Source organism: Pleurodeles waltl, chromosome 2_1 (genome assembly GCF_031143425.1).
Source record: "Pleurodeles waltl isolate 20211129_DDA chromosome 2_1, aPleWal1.hap1.20221129, whole genome shotgun sequence".
NCBI classification, from domain to species: Eukaryota; Metazoa; Chordata; class Amphibia; order Caudata; family Salamandridae; genus Pleurodeles; species Pleurodeles waltl.
The window spans coordinates 680,245,649-680,265,997 of NC_090438.1; the positions used below are offsets into that span (position 1 = coordinate 680,245,649).

General features: G+C 43.7%; 1 protein-coding gene across 2 annotated transcripts in view; it reads right to left on the minus strand.

The window, feature by feature from the left end:
• The window catches only part of RAB31 (RAB31, member RAS oncogene family), a 327,089-nt gene that overhangs the window by 118,537 nt on the left and 188,203 nt on the right, over window positions 1-20,349 (minus strand). The gene's annotated exons all lie outside the window — the stretch shown is intronic.

Here is a 20,349-nt window from a genome sequence, read left to right on the forward strand (position 1 = left end):
GCGGGTAGTTTAGAATAAGCAGTGGCATGACACTAACTTCAAACTAGACAAAAAGTATAGCAGTTAGATTTCGGAATAAATATAGAGAACAGCCTGGTGCTTATTCTGATAAGTCACATGTTATGCATGTGTACGTTGTTAATTATATGCTGTGGCACTATGCATTTATCAAATTTATCTGTGTAACTTGCAGGCTACTGGGCTGATTGTTGCACAGCCTGGGTAAAAAACCTACTTTAGGGCCTCACTTCTTTCTTATATGCGGATAAAGTAAGCACCTCATACAAAGTAAAAACAAACACTGGCAAAGCCAGTAGATTTAGGTTCAATGTACTACCACATGCAGTGATAGTACATTATAGCAAGATACATGGAAAGAAGCCATAAGGAGCAAACAGAGTGGGGATATAGTTGTAAAGTAACCCATCAAGCAGTTGAATCTAAGCACTCAACTGGAGGTGGAAGAATGCTTCCAAACAGCCAGTAGCATTATTTGAAGATGAATACTCCACTGCGCTGAGCCAAGACATGACTGATAAAGTGTAAAACTAACGGCTGACAGAGGTTAGTTAAAGAAATCCCATGAAAAAGGGGCAAGTTCGAAACCCACACTACATATACTGGAAGTAATAGATCTTTGTGGCAGCTATGCTGTCAAACCCCATACCTAAACAGGCACTGGTAAAGCCAATAGGTTTGGCTTTAATGTGCTGCACCCTACACTCTCTCACATTTCAGAGTCTTCTAATTCTGGTTAATTGTAATAGAACCCAGAATCAAAAAAGAGCATCTCCTGCTCTGCAATGGAGAACTGGCACAACCAAAAGTGCATGAGAAAGGGAATGAAGCATATGAGAGGACACCTAGGGCTAAAACTGAGATACTCAGGGCAAGTGTCAACAGGTGCCTTATGCACAACACTATGGGCCAGATGTAGCAAAGGTTTTTACCCATTCTGTGTCTATGGAAAAAGTGTTCGTACATATGGCCCTATATGTTTTAAACCTTTTACTTGTTTGTAACCTGTGCAGGGATTCCAACCAGGATTTAATAGAAGCGTGCTGACACCAGTGAAGTAACAGATGTGACAGGTGCATTCTGCACAATCTGAAGGCAGCAGATGAGATATTTTGTTATGGCGTGCCAAAGTGCATTTCTATAATCCAAAGAATATGTGATAGCTAAAGAAGAATGGCCAGGGCACACCCGTATTGTAGATCCAGAAAATGTTCAGGAATTAAGTGGCTGTCCAGTCTGGGAAGATGATGTATAGGAGTTTATTGTAGATGCAAGTCGATAGTTCAAATCCCAATCACAAAGATTGCGTTGTACAAAAAGTCCATGTATCCAGAAAGCCAGATGGTAATGGATGGTCAGAGTTACAATAGGAAGATCATATGTAACAAGAAGTCCATAAAGCAAAACAGCCGATCACATGTAACAATAAGTCCATAGAGAAAAATAGCCAACACATGTTTCGTCTTCAAGACTTTGTCAAGGCTGTGAAAACATAGATGAACAGTACATACAGGTCAATCAGGTAGAATAGTACAAAGCGTAATAAGACATCTAAATCCTTTGTGAAAGAGGTGACCAAAAGGGAACCAGAGAATAAGTGCAATAGTGTTTGGCACCATAACGTAAATAAAACGTGGGGATGCGCAAAATAGGTGTGGAGAAAAAAAGAAAGAACAAGAGAGTGTCAAGAGGGTCTCATAAGCAGCTGGTCAGATCAAGTTCTACAAGGGGGGAAGAATATGTGATAGCTGTCTGGATCCCTGACCCTCTCCCTGCATCGTGAGGAAATAAAGAATGTTAGTAAAAGCTCTTCAAAAGGGAGTAACTTGTACCAGAATTTTCAGTCAAGGTAGCAATGACAGGGGGAGAGCCAAAAGCTAGTGACTACTAAATGAAGGTCCAAATCTAAGGAAAATTCACTAGAACCAACACCTATGTTTTATCTGCATTCAATATCAAAAGGTTATTGATCATTGACAGACTCTGTTCAGGAGGGCCATAGGGCATACAGGGGCTACTGGACCCCAACAGTGGAGGCTGTGGTTGCTTGCCACTGGTGGTCTGGAGTCCATCCTACTACGGCTCTGCAAACTGGGCCAAGTAAAACATTCTCCACACTTGACTCTCAGGGTAGTAAAAGCAAACAGCCAAAGGCTTCTCAGAGAAGTGTGGTGTGGGGAGAACAAGCTCAGAACTCAACAGTCAACCAAAAGACAGCACTGAGCTTGCATGTTCAAAAGAGAAAGGCCTTTTAAGTGCACTTCAGTGCTCAGTGCTACACAATTCAATCCAGCATACAGGGTGGTTCCCAGAATCACAATTCTCTTGTGTGTGCCACACCCCTAACGCCCTCCCTGTCCTGTCTCCCATCTGGGTAACTATCTGGAGTTGTCTTTCAGCTGAACTATTGTAGATGTACAAATAAGGCCCAGTTGGAGAGTACGTTCCCCCAAATGCCAAATGCACAATCAGTCACTGTTTACTCAAGTTCTGACCCCTGGTGTCACAGTGGGATAGTTAATTCATCTTTAGTCCTTTGTGCCTCCTTCAGCAAAAGCTCAGTGCCTCATCACCACTTGAAGCAGAGGACTGCAGTGGTTGAGTGCAGCATCAGTGGCTACTACCAAGTGATAAGACGTGGCTCAAGCCTTCTATGAATGTGGCCACATTGGTTTTTTTTTGTAATGTAACACAGCGGGAGCACCAGTGTGTGAGTTCTTCTGACAGTTGTAGCCTGCTTCTAGACTGATGTGGATACTTGTCACAGCAGTTGGTACTCACAGTCAGACAGCTATAACCAGTGCTTTAAATGGGCCGGTACTGTCCGGTACTGAGTACCGGCACTTTTTTATTTTCAGAGGGAGAGTACCGGCATATCTCAAGAAAAACGTAATACTTTTAATTGGAGAGTACCGGCACTTCTCAGAAACAAGCAGGTACTCTATTACAGAGTACCTGCACTTCTATTTTTCCATTTAAAGCACTGGCTATAACCAGACCTGGCCAAGTGCACATGGCTCAGCAGATGAAGTCCTGACCTGGCCTGATGCAGAGGACACAGTATATACAGCCCGACTTGAACCAATACACACAGCATAGTAGGTGCACCAATGGTCTGACTGATGTAGTAAGGCAGATGCAACCCACCTCGGACTGATATACCGATGTATTTAAACTTTTGTGGTTCTCTCTGGAAACCGCAAAGAGACCAGGAGACACTTCTGGCTATGTTCTCTCAGGCCATCCTCTTTCTCTGAGTGCTTCTCAGGCAAAGAACACACTGAGCTTCTATTCCCGTACAGTCGCTTCTCCTGCAGGGGTAGGCAGACTCCTCCCCTCCCTCAGGAGATAGGCTGTCTTCCAGGCACCAGGAGGTCTTCCAGGCACCAGGCAGACCTCGGATACTCCTGCAGAAAGTACAGAGCTCAGGTGCTGTTCCCTCATCTCTGGGAGCCTGTTAGTCAGACGCCAGCCCTGGTTACACAGTAGTTTTTGTTAGTGCAAAACCTTCCTCTGGTCATGAAGGACTTGAAACTGGAACAAAGTGTGGTGGTTTGATTCCCACTTTTATACACCTTTTCCAGGGAGAGGATGTAGATCCACTGTCTCAAACTGTACAAATGGTTTTAGGTGGCTCTTCTTCCAAATGTCCTCCTCAAGCTGTTCTCCAGACACATGCTTTGTGCGTAGTTACCCTTCTCACAGCCAGTGGCACTGGGGCTTTCTCCAACATGGAACTCCCAGAAAATAAGCACACTGAGGTGTGAGGTGTCTAAACCTGGCTGTCATCAGACCAACTGAAATAGCAATCAGGGATAGACAAAAGGATAGGTCAAACCTAGAAACTTCCTCACCTCACACACCAGGCCTGAAGTATAATTTCTCACCTCTACCCAGTGCTTAGTATGTAAACAAATAAGTACCAGGGCAAAACTGTTTGCTCCTAAGCCCAAGGCTGGGGCTGTTGAATGTGGCCATGAAATATGGAAGCTGTGTAGTCTTGATTTCACCTCATGCCTCTTTAATCCACCACCAAATACTCCCTGCCTCTTTACCTCACTCTTGCAGGAACATTTTATTCCCTGTTTTCTCCCTTTGCCAAGATTTTCCATCTTCTACTTCCTTCTTTCCTCCCTGTGTATTTTTCACTCTCTTCTGGGTCACAATATAATGCAGCAAAATAAGTGCTGGTTCCTGAAAATGAGTGCTAGTGGACCCCATATGGAACTAGCAGTTCAACGTAAGCACTCTCCCTACCATCAGTCAAATGGCAGTGCTCAGGAAGACTCATCAGCAGTCTCTTGCTGTCTCCATCCTCACCCCAGTGTCTCAATCTCCTCCATCCTCCCTCAAGAATGTAGGGAACAAACTTCTGATCACTAGTAGAACAGACCTTACGCTCAATCTCGTGCAGTGCCCAGCCAGAGGTATTCAAAATGGATCCCAATGGAGTATGTACTCAAGCTCACTCACACACAGCCTTCAAATAAACATGTGCTACAAGCACAGAATACATGCAAACAATGAACATACATCTAGGATGCTAATGCAAGGTTCTCGGACATATACCTAAAATGTATCGTTACATAAGCGAGGCCAGAAGGTTTCACATCCAACTGCACTGATAAAAATGTCTGTCCACAGTATTGCTCCTTCCAGAACATAGCATGCTGCCATGACCAATTTAGCTTTCGGAGAGTTCCGCTAAGGTCGCCATCAAGTGTGCTACGAATGTGAGGTAATCTGAGCTTTTTGTGTGGAGCTGCGATTTGAAGGAAGGAAATGAGTCAAATGATCATCACTGCAGAAGGATAGGAGAAGCCAGAGGAAGACAAGGTTTCCAGAGTCAAGGCGGAGAAAATGCAGGCTCCAGGAATGTCAGCAAGCATGGAAGCGGACAAACGTTGAAAGATCAGTTTCATAGAGTTATCGAAAGACAGATTGTAATGGGCTAAAGATGTTGAAGGAAGAAATGTAGCCAGTGAAATGGTAACCACCAAGCAAGATGTAGATTAAAGGTCGCTTTGAGATAGAAAGTCATAGCTTGATGGAGAGATTAAGTCATTTTTCATCTTTTTTTCTTTTCTAGCAGGCTAAGAACATATTCGTATCTCTTTAAATAACAATCATAAAGAGTCAACATATTTCACGAGTAGCTCAAGCTGAGGCTGACATGATTCACTTAAATTCTCATTTGACTTCTCAAAAGTTGTTTTCTCTTTTCCTCTATTTTGAAAAACTGCTGTTAATTAATTGGACAGATATTTTAAACATAAATGAAAAAAATATTCTCTGAATCAATCCTGACTAAAGGGAAAACACGTTTTGAATAATACAAATAAATCACAGAATACACAATTGATCACACTTCAGAACTATACTGACGCCGTTAATGGCACACCATAAATTAACACTACCACATTGCTCCTAAGAGTTGCAGCAATGAGCAGAAATCTGCAGTAGATGGCAGTATCATACCATAAATAGCTATTGTTATCTAAACCACATTTCGCGAGTTAACTTTTTTCTTCCTTATGACACAGGGAGAGAGAGATATTTCCTAAATGCCTCACAAATAAGCAAATCAAAGCTATAGCAAAGTCAAGCACAACACCAAAGAACGCTGTTAACTAAAAAATAATGTCAAAGAACGTTAAAGATTAATTTGAAAATGAAATAACGACTGTACAATTTCCCACGGGAGATCCGAACCCTTCTGTTGATCATTGAGAGGGAATTTTGGTGGAGTTTATGTGCAATTACAGCAAACGGGATGGTGCTGGCGAAGAGGTTGGGGACGCACAATTTAATTTAGATAGGAGAGGAACAGAAATATCCGTTTCTAACCACTAAAGTCTTCGACTATACCTTTTTGCGGCTGAACAGGTCATCGGCGTTTCGATTGTGGTAACTGCAGCCAAGGGTTAGTAAAACTGTAACTGTTCAACAGTTCCACAAAATGTAAGACCTCTCGGATCCTAGTCATATGGAAGAAGCGAGTTATAACAAAAACCTAGTAACTTTATACACCGTAATTGAAGTGCACTGGGACTGTGTAAATTTTAATTTAGTTTATCCCAATCCTTACATTTTCCAGGACTAACCTTACATACCTGAAGCTATAGAGCCAATCTAACTGAATATAACATAGATAATCTAGGGGAGCTGGTTTCAGAATGAAAATTTAATTGCTGTAGCTGTACAACCATTTAATTTTATAATGTTATTTTTTTCAGATAAGTGTATTTCTATTTCATATGGAGAAACCCGTTAAGCATTCAAGCATGAGTTCATATTTATCAATAAAATAAATAAATGTGGAAATGTTTTTTGCATTTCACTATTTTTACCCTGAACACATAATAAATGTGGATACAGATACAAATTTACAAAAAAATACAGACAGAATGTCGAAAAAATTATGGAAAACCAGGAGCCCTAAACATGACTGAACAATCTCACAAGTGGATTGTATAATAATAGCAGCTCTCGGGAGGGCGGAGAGCGGAAGCTAGACTCCGTATAAAGTATCAGGGTCGTCCTGCCCCATACTGAGCCTTTGTGTAGACAGTTGTTAGGATAAAGCTCACTTGTCACATACCCAAAGTCAGAAAAAGTGTGCGGGACAGCTCGAAGACAGGGCAGCCTCAGTGCGTGTGGAAAGAAGCAGCTGGGCCCGCACTGCCACTGATAAATCTATATACATCGAAAGAACAAGGTTGCCCACTCTTGGTTATTTTTTTCGTCGAGGCGGTAATCTTAGCCACCACTAGGCGTCGCCATAAAGCCATAGAAGGGCCAAGCATCACATTTGTGACCTTAGGCTTACAACAGCTTCTAACAAGCCTGTTGCAAGATCCTCTGGCACTGATGAGGAGTCGGAATCCAATCAGCATGTTAGCCATCTTGGGTTCCATTTTGCTCGGCTGGCGAAATTCAACAGGCTCACGGGACTATATCCGCAGTACAGCCATGTTTTTGTTGCTTTAATGCTTCCTTCTGACTGTAGAATCTTTTCTACCTCCCTGTAGAGCATTGGTCGGCTGCATGGATTAGGGGACCTGTGCTTCTAGGCTTCTAGTAATTCGGTCGTTAGAGGGAATAGGGATGGAAGTGTTTTACACATTAACCAGAATTTGGAAATTAAATAAAGTAATGTAGGAATGCTCCTCCTGGGGCGCACATTTTCTGAGACCAGTCATACTAGGGGTAGGAGATGGAGGGTACCGGCGGGGACAGACCTGGCACAACCTAAAACACGACTTTATGACACTTGGGCCCGTATTTATACTTTTTTTAGCGCCGCTTTTTGACGCAAAACGGCGCAAACCTACAAAATACAATGGTATTTTGCAAGTTTGCGCCGTTTTTGCGTCAAAAAACGACGCAAATGCGGCGCAAAAAAAGTATAAATACGGGCCTTGATGCTCTGCTCACAGCTACTCAGCCTGTTGTAAGGGAATATAAACCTCCCAAGTGAATTATTGTTAAGAATCAGAATCAGTAAAGAACAAGTATTTGCTAATTTTCCTACATAGCACAGGGCCAGGCCGGCTATTCTACCACTCTGGCATTTCCTCTTTAGCCTGTTGAACCTGTAGAGCAGAGAGGGGTCCTTTGAGGCAACCAAGTCCCATGGCCCCTTTCCAATAGTGGCCGCCTGCAGCGTGGGGCTGGTTTATACTTTTGTAAAGGCTGATTATGCTTACTCTCTGGACATATACAAGTGTTAATGTACGTATAGGGGAGCTGAAGGGCCTTGCCTGCTGGCTATTTTACAAATGCACCGTTTTGCATGTGTAAATTAGCCATCATCTGACAGTCCTATATCAAAGACTGCAAACCCTTCTGGAAATACTTGGGTCCCTAGAGGTTGGTGGGGTGGCTTCGCCTGAATTAATCTCAATCAGAACTCCTGTCTGGTTCCAGGAAAAATATTAGTGGTTGTCTCGGTTTAATAATTGGTAGACTGATGGTGTGCCCCAGGGCAGTGTATCCGGCTGAACTAGAACTACTACAGCGATGGTGCAGCACAAGTCAGGAGTTTACAAGTTACCAGGTTTATTAGAGTTCTGAGTTTAGAAGGAACACTATTGCTCATTGGTATTCCAGCTCTCGCAAGCAGGTGAAATACCTAGGTGAAATGCCAGGATAAGACACGCAAGGTAATTGAAATCCCCACATGTTATTCCCCCAAAAACGTGTAATCTCCAGAAGCTCACCCCTCCCGGAGTTACCAGGCCCGTCTGTAGCTGTAATCCTGCAGGTGGGAAATGACAGGGATTATTATAAAACACTAGTGATGGGGGCCTAACAGGTATAATAAATTATTTTTTTAGCACTATAAAATGGGATGTAAACCACAATAACTACAGAATGCAAATGGTTTAATCAATGTATAGCTCGTAGCTGATAGGGAGCTACAAGTTGTTAAGACTGAAAAGCCTTTGGTGCTCATCCCTAATTTCAACTCTTGCATAACTACACACAGTGATCTTGTCTCAACTACACTCTTTATCCAACCAGTCCCAGCCACATTCAGTTTTTCTGCCTGTTAAGCTCAAGCATGAGCTTCCAGGATGTTATATGAAAATGAATGAGGTATTAAAGGCAGCTGCTGCTAAAAATGTGCATTTCTTAAAACCAGGAAGATGAGTCATGCTGGAAAAACAGCCCGTGAAAGGAGAAGCAAAAACACCAAATGTCAAAGTACAAAAGTAATATAACTGAGTGAAGGGTAGCGGGATAGCTTCCAGTCCACACTGTTCATCTTGAAAACTAGAACAACGTGTGATGCACATTGGAAATGTGAGTTACCACACTCGAACAAGGAGGTTGGAGCTGGCTGTAGCTAACTGATGACATCAGTCGTGACCTGGAGGTCTCAAGTTAGGACACCAGCAAGAGCATAATTAATCTCGCATTTCTGGAAGTCAGTAAATTGAGTACCACTGGATGGGGCAACAGTGACACCTGTTATGCAGAGCACATCAAAACTGGGCTATGAAATGACATTTAGAAATATTATAGCAGGGGAGCAAAAAGGCCATTAATATCCATGTGTATTTGTAGAGGAGACATGTAAATCGGTGTTTGTTGGTAAACTGCGGGCTCTGAATGACTCAGACAGGCTCATTTCCTTGTTTGTCTGCTTTTTGCAGATGAATGATAGAGCACTGGATGATAAAATAAAACACCCTCCTCAGTCAATCTACATCAGGTACACAGTTCATACACAATAAGGAAAGATGTTGAGAGGAGCTCTGTGTTAATCACAACCAACGAGCCTTACAAATACATTCAGGGACCCTTGAAACAATTTCTGTCGAACAAGGTTACTCGATAACAGTTTTTCCTTCCACAGCAATTGTCAGATTAATGAGTACCAGGATTACAGCTTCCAGAATTCTTGTTACTGATATATTAAAAGCCATGGCCTGGAACATGACGTCCCTGGTGATCTAGAGTGATCTAGTAGACTTAACCATGTAGAGGTATAGGTGATTCTCCTACTGCCGTATTGCACCTATCTGACAGGGGTGGCCAGGTCAGTGATATTAATAAAAAAATAAACAGAATCACAGAAATCTGCCTAGCTTAATTGAACCATATGAACTAAAAATGTCATTCACATTTCTATGTGAAGAGGTCTCCAATTCTGTCTCTCCTTTCTTTTATGTGCAGAGATCTCGGCCCTGAGTGTGGCGGTCTCTGCACATGTAAATATACATTTCAGTAGTAAATGTGGAAGGGAATGATGGGAGTGGCTGGAAAATGGGAGTAAGAAGGTATTAAGGAAGGGTACTGAAGGGTTTACAGAGGTGCATGTACTCATCTACAAAAGAGCTTTTTACTCATCATATCCAACTGCTTTTTTATTGATAATGCAGCCAAAAAGGACCCACAACAGTTGTAAATGTACTCCAGCTCAGAGCTGGAGTTAGACCAGCACCACCCATGGCAACTCACAGGTAATACAACACTCTCCTGTAGCGTAATGTGAGTTATTAATGACGGAACCCTTTTGGCTCCTGATGGACTCCGTAGAACTGTGACGTACGTGTTAGAGCATGGTGAAGAGAATGAAGGTTTAGAATGTTGAGTTCACGGTTAGACGCAGATGAAGACGTATAATACTCACCTCCGTGTGTGGTGTCGTCATTGGCAGGTACCCAGGTTGGGAAAGACGCTACAACTGGTTACGAGCAAGGGATAAGTAACCTGAAGATCGACAGTGCTCTCCCAGAGAGTTTGCTGTGGTCCATGCAAACTGCTTGTGCGTAACATGTGTGCCTCCGTCAGAGTGAGGAATCAACTTTTGGCATATGTGGAGTCAAAGCGCAACTCCAGCCGGTGTGAAGCACTTGAAAATAAAGAAAGTTTCACTAAGAATTCTACACATCGCTGGTCAAGAACCTGCTGGCAAGGCCGTAAAGAGAGGTACAGCGTTACTTCAATACATAAATCTATAAATTATACTGACTGATAATGCTGAAGGCGGATACAACTAGGTTTTAAAGGTGCAGCAAACAGCAACAGAAAAGGGCAAGCTAACTCTGCAATCAGAAGTGCTGCAAATCTCAGATAAACCAGGCGTCAAAAAGCACAAAAGGATGCCTGAAAACAAAGAAATTCAGATAAACGAAAAGGTCATTTGCTTACCAGAACTGATTAAAATGAGTCATCATATCACAACACTGCCACAGCACTGGGTGAATTGGCCCAAGGAGAAGTGCCTGGGTTTGTGCTTATGGAGCCATCCACACCAAAGCAGCATGCCACCAAAGCTGCTGTGTGGGGCTCAGAACAACTCCAGAGTTCTCCATAAAAGTGAAGGGCTCCAATGGAGACCAAGAAAGAGGTCACAGTTTCACAGACTATCCCAGATGGCCCAGAGGTCAACACATCACAGGACCTTAGAGGTGGCATAGAGGAAGCGGGTCCTAGTGGACAGCTGAAAGTATTGAATAGGACTCTATTCTCAGTGTCAGCCTATCCCATTAAAAATTATAATGCCGCCGCCTTCGACCACCATTCAATACCGCCAAAAAGCAGAATATTGGTGATAGATGAACGGCTTGAATAAAGACATTTGATTATTTCATTGAGGCACTAGAAGAAACAGATAACAAGAAGATTATCAAATATGCTAACAATCTTGCTGGTGAGCGTGTACAAGAAGTCATAAAGAAAACGCTGCGAACTGATGAAGTTACATACTGTCAAATTAAAGAAGCCTTGGATCTCAAGTTCAATCCAATGCCAAATGTAGATTATGAAAGGTGCATTTTCAATCAAGGATGACAGAGTTGGTGAAACCATAGATGATTTGGTTGAGACTGAATACAGTCATTAAACACTGTAAGTTCAATAAACGTAATGATGGCAAAGCAATATGTCTCATAGTTATTGATGGATGCCTATAAGATTCATTCAGCCACAAATGATGTAAGAAACTCTTGGGTCCAGATTTAAGAGGGCCTAGCGCATCCTTGTGCCACATTAGTGTCATTTTTTATGATGCTAAGTGGCCCAACGAGGCCAAATTCGCCCTCCACATTTGCAAAGTGGTGCAATGCATGCATTGTGCCACTTTGTAACCCCTTGCGTGCATTATGCCTGAGCCAAGCATAATGTATGCAAGGGGGCGTTCCCCATTAGGGGAACTGCAAAATGCCGCAGTGGAATCTAAGAGATTCCACTGCGCCAATTTTAGCAGCTATTTATATTGCCTGCACAGAGCAAGCATTAAAAGGGGGCATACCATTGTTTTCAATGGGCCCCTATGTACTCTGCAGGATTAGTGCCAAAAGTTTGGCATTAATCCTGTACAGTACATAAGTAGCATCAAAAATATTGACGCTATTGCCCCTACCCTGCACCATGGTGTGCTGTATATTAAATACGGTGCACACATTGTGGCAATAGGGGGGACGATAAGGGGCGCAAGAAAAGTGGTGCTGGATTGGATGCAGCACCACTTTTCTTAAATTAAACCTTTAGTCTTGAGCAAATTCTCATGGCTGCCAGAGCTCAAGAGCATGCCGATCAAAAAGCTGCTGACATGGAGGCCAGAGGTGCCCAAAGTGAGTCAATCATAAACATGAAAAGCAAGCAAAAGCACAAGGCAGAAGAAACAGTTATGTTTCAGGTGTGGATTTTTATCTCCACACAAGGGTAAACATCCTGCCATTGGACAGATCTGCAAAGGCTGTGGGAAGGAGAACCATTTTCTAATAGATTGCAAAGCAAAGGAAAAGGTAAGTGTGTCACAGCAAAAAGAGAAAATGGCCACCCGAACATTCGAGAAGCGACGTTCGACACATGCCCACAAGGCCAAGCAACAACACCAGTTGAGACAAATCAACACCAAACTAAATTGATCTTCATCTAAATCATCATCAAAAGGTTCTTCAGTGTCAATAAGAAGGGAAAATGAATAAGAAGCTATGCAATGTCGATGTTTATATCAGAAAAATGTGCCATGTTGGCCGCATGTGAAGAAAAGTACTAGTCAAAGAAAAGTCAACTTGAAAAAGCACCAAAGTCATTCAAACATTGTCCAAAGATTACATTGAAAGTAAACGGTTGTTGAATACCTTTCATTATCAACAGTGGTGCGTCGATAAGCATTACTCCTGAGGAGAAATGAACTATCTCCATTGCCACAACTGACACCATCAAAAACTAAAGTATATACATTGGCACCATTAAAAAGTCATGGTTTATATGTAGCAAAAATATAACCCAAGAAGACAAACATGCAAGCCCCCATTCATGTGCTTGAAAGTATGGCATCAAGTGCCTCTTTACTCAGTTTCAGAACAGCTGCTGACATGGCACTGATCTCAGTGAACTACAACATGAATGCTCATGACGAAATAGTAAGTCAGTTCCCTTTGTTGTTTCATGGGTTATGAAAACTTAAGACTATGAAAGTACAATTGCAAATGAATGAGGACATCCGTCCTGTTCCTGAGACACACAAACTGCATACCATTTACAAGAGCTATTGAAATGGAACTTGAATCATTACTCAAACATGATAACATTGAGTGTTCTACCTGTCCAGCGCCATGGGTCTCTCCCATAGTGGTAGTACCCAAAAAGGACAGTGAAGGAGCTGTATGCATCTATGTGGATATGTGTCGAGCGATCAAGGCAATTGGACATCCAGGTCCACACATTTCTGACATGATAACACAGTTGAAAGCTGCAAGGGTCTTCTCTCGCTTTGATTTAAATAAAGGATATCATCAGTTGGAACTAGAGGAAAATTGCAGGTACATTACAACCTTTTCTACACAAGCTGCCCTATTTAAATATAAAAGTCTAAGGGCCTCATTTATAAGGCCCTATATAGCACACTGCACCACCAGAGCATAATTTTTTTAATGCTCCGATGGTGCAGTGTGACAGCCCATATTTACAAGGCCATGCATAGCCACCTTAACAGAGGGGGAGATGTAGTGTCATGTGCATTATTAAAAACGGAACCCCCTTGGCTCCTAATGGATTCCGTAGAACTGTGATGTAAGTGTTAGAGTGTGGTGAAGTGAATGCAGGTTTAGAATGTTCAGTTTGGGGTTACAGGCAGATGAATAGTGACGTGTGATACCCAGTTTAGTGTGTGGTATAGTCATTGGCTGGTACCCAGGCTGGGGAAAATGTTACACCTCCTATAGAAAATAATCCAAGAACAAACTTGAAATAAAACCTCACATGAACTAAAGTTGAAATAAATGAAATTATTTAAAACGTTTAAAAAGCAATTATATTTTATATACAGTTAAAACAATTTTCTAAAAATAAAACATAATTATTAATACATTTTAAAATGATTTGTTAACCTTTTCAAATATAACAAATGCACCATTATTTATTCATTAAAATAATAAATTACTGTCAATTAATTATTTACATCACTTAATAATTTTAAATGCATAATATGTATTTTTTTACCTTAGGTGGATTTCGTTTACACTAAACTTCAGAAAAATAATTTTGTTTAAAATTTAATATATTCAAAATAATTAATGTTTTTAATGTATTATTAAGTTTATAATGTTGTGTCTTGTTAAAGTATTCAACATTTGAAATACATATATAAAACTAAGTAAAAGTACCATTTAACAAAAAATATTTTCTCTAATGTTTTTAAAACTTTAATTACCTTTTCTTTATAATTTATCATAGGGAGATCTCCACACTGGAGTAGCAACTTTGCAATCATAACTTAGGCTACATCCCCTGAATTCAGTGTGTGGTGCCATGTAAGATTACACCTTTGAGTACATTTACACTTGTAAATGGTAAATAGTCTATAGGAGTAAAGTTACTCAATGCCGTAAGTGTAAACGAATACTTATAGATTTGCTCACATGTAAATTTGCCTTTGTGAATAGGTCCCTTTGATAGTTTTTGCATGCTGTGTTCAGCTGATGCAGTGCAGAGTGCACAAGCAGCGTCTCACCGTGGCTGGCTGATGAGCTAACTACATCTGGTGGGACTGGGGCCATTGTGGTGCTGAAGGGGCCATGTTGTGGTGACAGCACTCGTCGACTCTTCACTTGGGCTCGTAGATGTGCTTGTGCAAGATCTGTACTGAGGTGCACACTGAGAGACAATCTACCTACCTGCTAATCAGCTTCTTGTGGGCCTACATGGCTGGAGGGTGCCTTCTGCTATGACCCAGGGAGACAGTTTTATACCATGGGAAAAATGGGTAAGACGCAACCCATTCTGCAGTTCGAGCTGCAGAAGACTCCAGGCTTCGTGATGATGGTGCAGCCATGCTTGAGGCTGGTCAGGACACTGCAGGGCCAGAGATGGGCCGCAAGCTGAGGCAGATTCTGTCTGCTATGCAGTACAGTCTCACTGAAATCGATGGTAAGATTGATGCACTGTCCTTTTGAATGGATCAAATCTCAGAGTGCCTGGACAAGCATACAGAAAATCTTGGCATGGTGGAGAACTACAGGGATCGTGATATGACTCTGCACTGGTCTCGGAAACTTCAGGTACTCTGCCACAAGGGCACTGAACTCTCAATTTTTCTGGATTTTACAGTGCACGTCCAGGAGGCAAGGAGGCATTTTATTCCAGCTAAGCACAGGCTGCAAAAAATACACCTGGAATATGTCATGCTCTACCCTGCTCACCTGAAGGTGAAGGTGGTTGGGAAGGCCACGATCTACAGTGACCCTAAATACTTGCAGCAGTTCCTGAAGCAGCGTGCGGATGCGGGAGCTCAGCAGGGTTTACTGTGATCAGAGGAAGGAGAGTCAGCAACATCACAGGACATGAAGAAGCAGGACTAATACCTTTAATGCCTTATGATCTGGTTACCCTTATTGTCTGTTCTGTGACCTGTGGCACTTGTTTGAGCAGCCAATCCCTGAGGCACTGTGGTTATGCATGGCAATTGTTGCTCTTTGTCCATTTGTTTGCTGCTCGGGGTGCAGGAGATGGCAGCCCTGGAGTACATCTGCAGATGTTCTGTTGTTGCTACACCTGTGTCTGAACAGTTGTGACTTTCCACGGCATGGTTGTGAGACACGTTGCTTTGATGGCACTGAGTGGGCCCCGGATGTCGGATCAGCATCCTGCAGGTGGACAAGTGGTGGCGGCTGGGGTTCCCAGTAGTTGACAATTGTTATACATGTTGTAGCACACGCTATGCATGGTAAAGACCCTCTGCACCTAGTGTTTGCGGAGAGCCTGGCAGGGCAACATCTGTTCCATGTGTGTGCCACAATGTTTCGACTAGGGTTATGTTGGTTGGATACAGGGTGGGTTTGGGGTGGAGAATACATCACTGTGCTATTTGCTGGGGATCACAGAGTGGGTGGGAGGTGGGTTATGTTCAAAACAACCATCAAATGCATGCTAGCGAGTGCTGAATGTGATGTGTTGTCTGCAATATGATTGGCTCATGCAATTTGTGCCGTATGAGGATGGCTGATGGCACGGCTGTAGGTGGCGTGGATGCTGGACGTCTATTGCTGTTGAACTTACTTACTTGGAACTTTAGGGGGCTGAATGATTACAGGAAGGTGCACAAAGTGTTGGCATTCTTACATCAACATATCATAAATGTTGCCATGCTGCTACAAAACACAGTTGGTCCCCGGAAGTGGGCTCCTTACGCTGTGACAAATGGCAGGCACACGTTATGTGGTGAGCTTCACCGCACAGGTAAGGGGCGTGCTGATATGGGTTTGACGGAACTCTGGCTTTAAGATTCAGGAACTGTGTGTGAACCAGGGTGGCTGATATGTGGTAGTACGATGTCACAAGGATAATATGGCAGATCTGCTGGTGGAGGTACATGGTCCCAAATACGACGACCCGCAGATTTATGAGGCTCTGCGCGCTCGACTTGTCCAATGTGGAGATCTAGCCCAGATTTGGAGAGGTGATTTTTGGGGAGTTGATTTTAATTGTGTATTATGCTCCGACCAAGATTGCTCCCGGGGCCCGCCACAGAAGCCCGCAGCCTTAATGATACTGTAGAGCAGTGTGGTTTGCTGAATGTTTGGCAGCATAGGTTCCCCATTACTCCACAGTACAAGATATTCATATGCGCATTGACTACTGGTTAGTGTCCTTGAGCCTGGGGTCTCATGTCTGGCAATGCGGGCACTTGCCACGTACATATTCAGATCACCACCGGCACTGCTAGTACTGGCAATGGGCAGTCTGCAGCCTCCTGCATTCTCCTGAAACTTTCAGCAGTACTCTCTTATGGACGCATTGCTCTGAAAGGAGTTTGCACAGGCAATATATGAATATTTTGTTACCAACATAGGGTCTGTGAAAAAGTTTGCTATGATCTGGGAAGCCTTCAAGGCCTATGTCCAACGGCTTACCATATCCAAGCACACTAGCATGCTTCAGTCAATGTGTGGCCGATTGTCACGGCTGGCTGTGGAACTGGCAGGTCTTGTATAGGCACACAGTCTGTTGGGTGACATCATGGCCTGGCTTGCGGAGTATCATGGCGTAGCACAAAGCGAGGTTGCTCATCTAGGTAAGTACATGACTGCAAGAGTGTGTAGGGAGGGCAAGCATCCTGGTGCTACATTGGCGGCACTTGTGCATCTGTGTTGTGAAGACAGCAACATTTTGGCAGTCAAAGAAGAGCAGGGAACACCTCTTTATTCAACAGAGTAGATGTCAAACTGTTTCTGCCATTACTGTGCTAATCTTTATGCCTCGCACTTCTCGGATGATGAGCAGGCAACAGCAGACTATCTTGCCCATATCAGAATGAAGTGGCTGATGGTGGCGCAAAGGGAGCAGCTCATGGCTCTGCCCCGCAGAGATCATGGTAACAATGAAAGATGTGCCAGGTGGGAAGGTGCCGGGAATGGATGGGCTGTCAGTGGCCTTTTATAAGGCCTATCAAGATTAACTTGTCCCGCACTTGGTCACTTATATAAAGAAATGGTGAAGGAAGGGTGTATGCCCCCTACGATACACGAGGCTATTGGTCACTCTGTTGAAACCGGGTAAGCCAGCTGGCTGTTGCTTGTCCTGTAGAGCTTTGTCGCTATTGAATAGAGACACCAAAATATTTGCGGAAATTTTGGCTAAACGCCTGGAGTCTCTGCTTCTGGGCACTGTAGGTCTGGAAAAAGGCAGGTTTATATCAGGTCGGTCTGAGACATACAACCTCAAGACCCTCTTTGGCGCAATCTCTCATATCGATCAGAATGTACGTGCTACTGTCATATTTGTAGATTCTGAAAAGCATTGGACTTGGTCAAATGGGGGTTTATGATATATATTTGTTGCGGTGTGTGGAGGTAGGAGGTTGCTTTTTGCAATTGGTCTGGGTGCTCTATACCAGTCCGACCACTTGTTTCCGGGTCAACGGGATAGTTTAGAAACCTGTAAACATTACAAGAGGTACTAGCCAGGACTGCCCCCTGTGACCACTACTGCATGCTTTGGTAGCCAAACTGCTGGCTTGCATGCTCCACAAATATCATGCACACCATGTAATGCGCTTCCTGCACTACAATTCAATTGTGTCTGCTTATGCGGAAGATACACTTTTCTATGTACAGAATCCGGAGAACAACTTGTCCCAGGTTCTCCGGGAGGTCGTATTGTTTGGTGGTCATTCAGGTTTACATATTAACTGGGATTAGTCTCTTGTATTCCTCCTTCCTGCAGCCACCATTCCAGCACAGAAGGAGTATCTACTGCAGTGGACAATGGACTCGGTATGGTATTTGGGTATACAGGTCTACAGGGACCCCTCAGTGATATTGTTAGACAACTATGGCAGAGCGCTGCAGCAGCTCACAAAGGCAATTGAGTGTTTGATCCATTTGCCCCAGTGTGGTTGTATCGCTATCATGAAGATGGTAGTGTTACCCCATTTTTTGTTCTTGTTCTCGAACATCCCGATTCATTTGCTCTGCTCGGTATTTTGTCACTTGCACTCCTTGATGGTGCGCTTGGCCTGGGCCGGGAAACAGACGCGCGAGAGCTGGGACACGCTTACTCTCCCCTATGCCATGGATGGGTTGCATGCTTTAGAGGCCTACTATAGCACCGCACAATGTATGTTCACCCACTATTGGTTGCACAACCCTGGTAATCTACCTCACCTGTGGCTTGAGTGTGATGCCACTTTCCTGACTCTACATAAGACATTGTTTGATAAACCAGCACATCATTATAACAACGTGGACTTGCTGTGTGCTACACAGTACTCATTGAAGAGTCTAGCTGAGCTACAAGCTGGCCCACTGCTTTACTCGCCATTGGTGCCACTGAAGTGTGCATGTGGCTTCCCCGAGGCCAGGAAAGGGCAGTGGCCAGCGTATTACAGAGACTGGGGTTGAGATGTAGGGGTGATTTTTTTGCAGATGGGGTGCTCCACATTTGGGAGCAGGTGAGTGTGCAGGGTGACACGTATACTGTCTTGGCTCAGTTTCACTACAGAGCACGGACACGATGATGGAATTGCTAGGGGAGGCCCTGATGGAGCCTCAGGAGCTGGACGGTTTGACTAACTTGCGCTCAGCGTATGATAGCAAAGCTGTACGCGTGCTCCCAGGAAGTGTGGCAGCCGGGAGTTATTAACACACAACTGGACTGGCTGGAGGACTTGGACCTGCTCATCAGCGATAAACAATGGACTAATTGCTGCTCGGTCATCACCGGTCAGCTGCCACCTGTTGATCCGTTTCAAATACCTCAACAGGGCGTATTACACACCAGCTCGACTGTTTCGTTGTGCTTAGGGGACAGTTCCTGCTGCTTTCACTGCAGGGTAGAGGATGCAGGGTTTGCCCATGTGGCTTGGTCCTGCCCTGGTGTGCAGCACTTCTAGGCCGCAGTTTTGGGGGTGTTGTGGAAGATCGCTGGTGAGTGCATTACATCTCCCCCCTTGCTGGCGATGCTGGGCTATGACAGGGATGTCTCAAAGACCTTCAGGCACTCGGTTGCCCTAGGATTACTGCATGCAAAATGCAGAATAGAGATGCGCCTGGCGAGGGGCCTGCCCCTGACACTGACAGAATGGTATGCGGACATGGCATATTGCAATACTCAGTCTGATACTTATCATGACCTTATGCCAGCCTGCAGGCAATGATGGAGTTGCTGATGTGGGGGGGGCGTTGAAGAGACAGTGATGGTGGGTTAGCGCCAATTGACATGGGTCCATTGGATGGTCGGGTAAGTGAGTTCTGTGCTGGTTGGCATGGCCCTGAGTAATGACGGGGACACTCAGGTGTGCTCTAGTCCAGCGGTGACTACGTAGGAGGCAGTGGATTGGCTTTGAGGGCTGCGATTTTACGCATTGGGGGACTGTATGGGGAGTCTTGTAGCTTTTCGGTGAGTATTGCTCCATATATTTCTAATCGCTACCCTGCCTGTTTGCTCTATCATCAGGTAGCCTGTACTCATCGCACTTGAAACGTATGTAACTAGCCAGTGGTTAATGTGCCTTTATATGCTGTATGGTTGTGGAAAATGAAAATAAAGTACAAAAAAAAAGAACTATCACATACATAATTGTCTTTGTCCGCTTGCAAAATAATTGAAACCGTGAAAACTGAAATGAAAACCAAAAACAAAGATGTGGCAGTGAAATGAATGGTTAAGTGGATATACTCTACTTAGCTTTGCCCAGTCCCACAGTAGGGAATAATACGGAAGAGCCGCCACGCTTAAATAACTGACAACAAGCGTGAGAAACTTCTGAGCCAGAAACCCATTGCGTTAAGTAACTCTTCCTCTTTCATAGTGAGACCGGGAGATTTTGGAAGTGGAGATTTGCATAAGATGGTGAAATAAAGCAGCACTGCG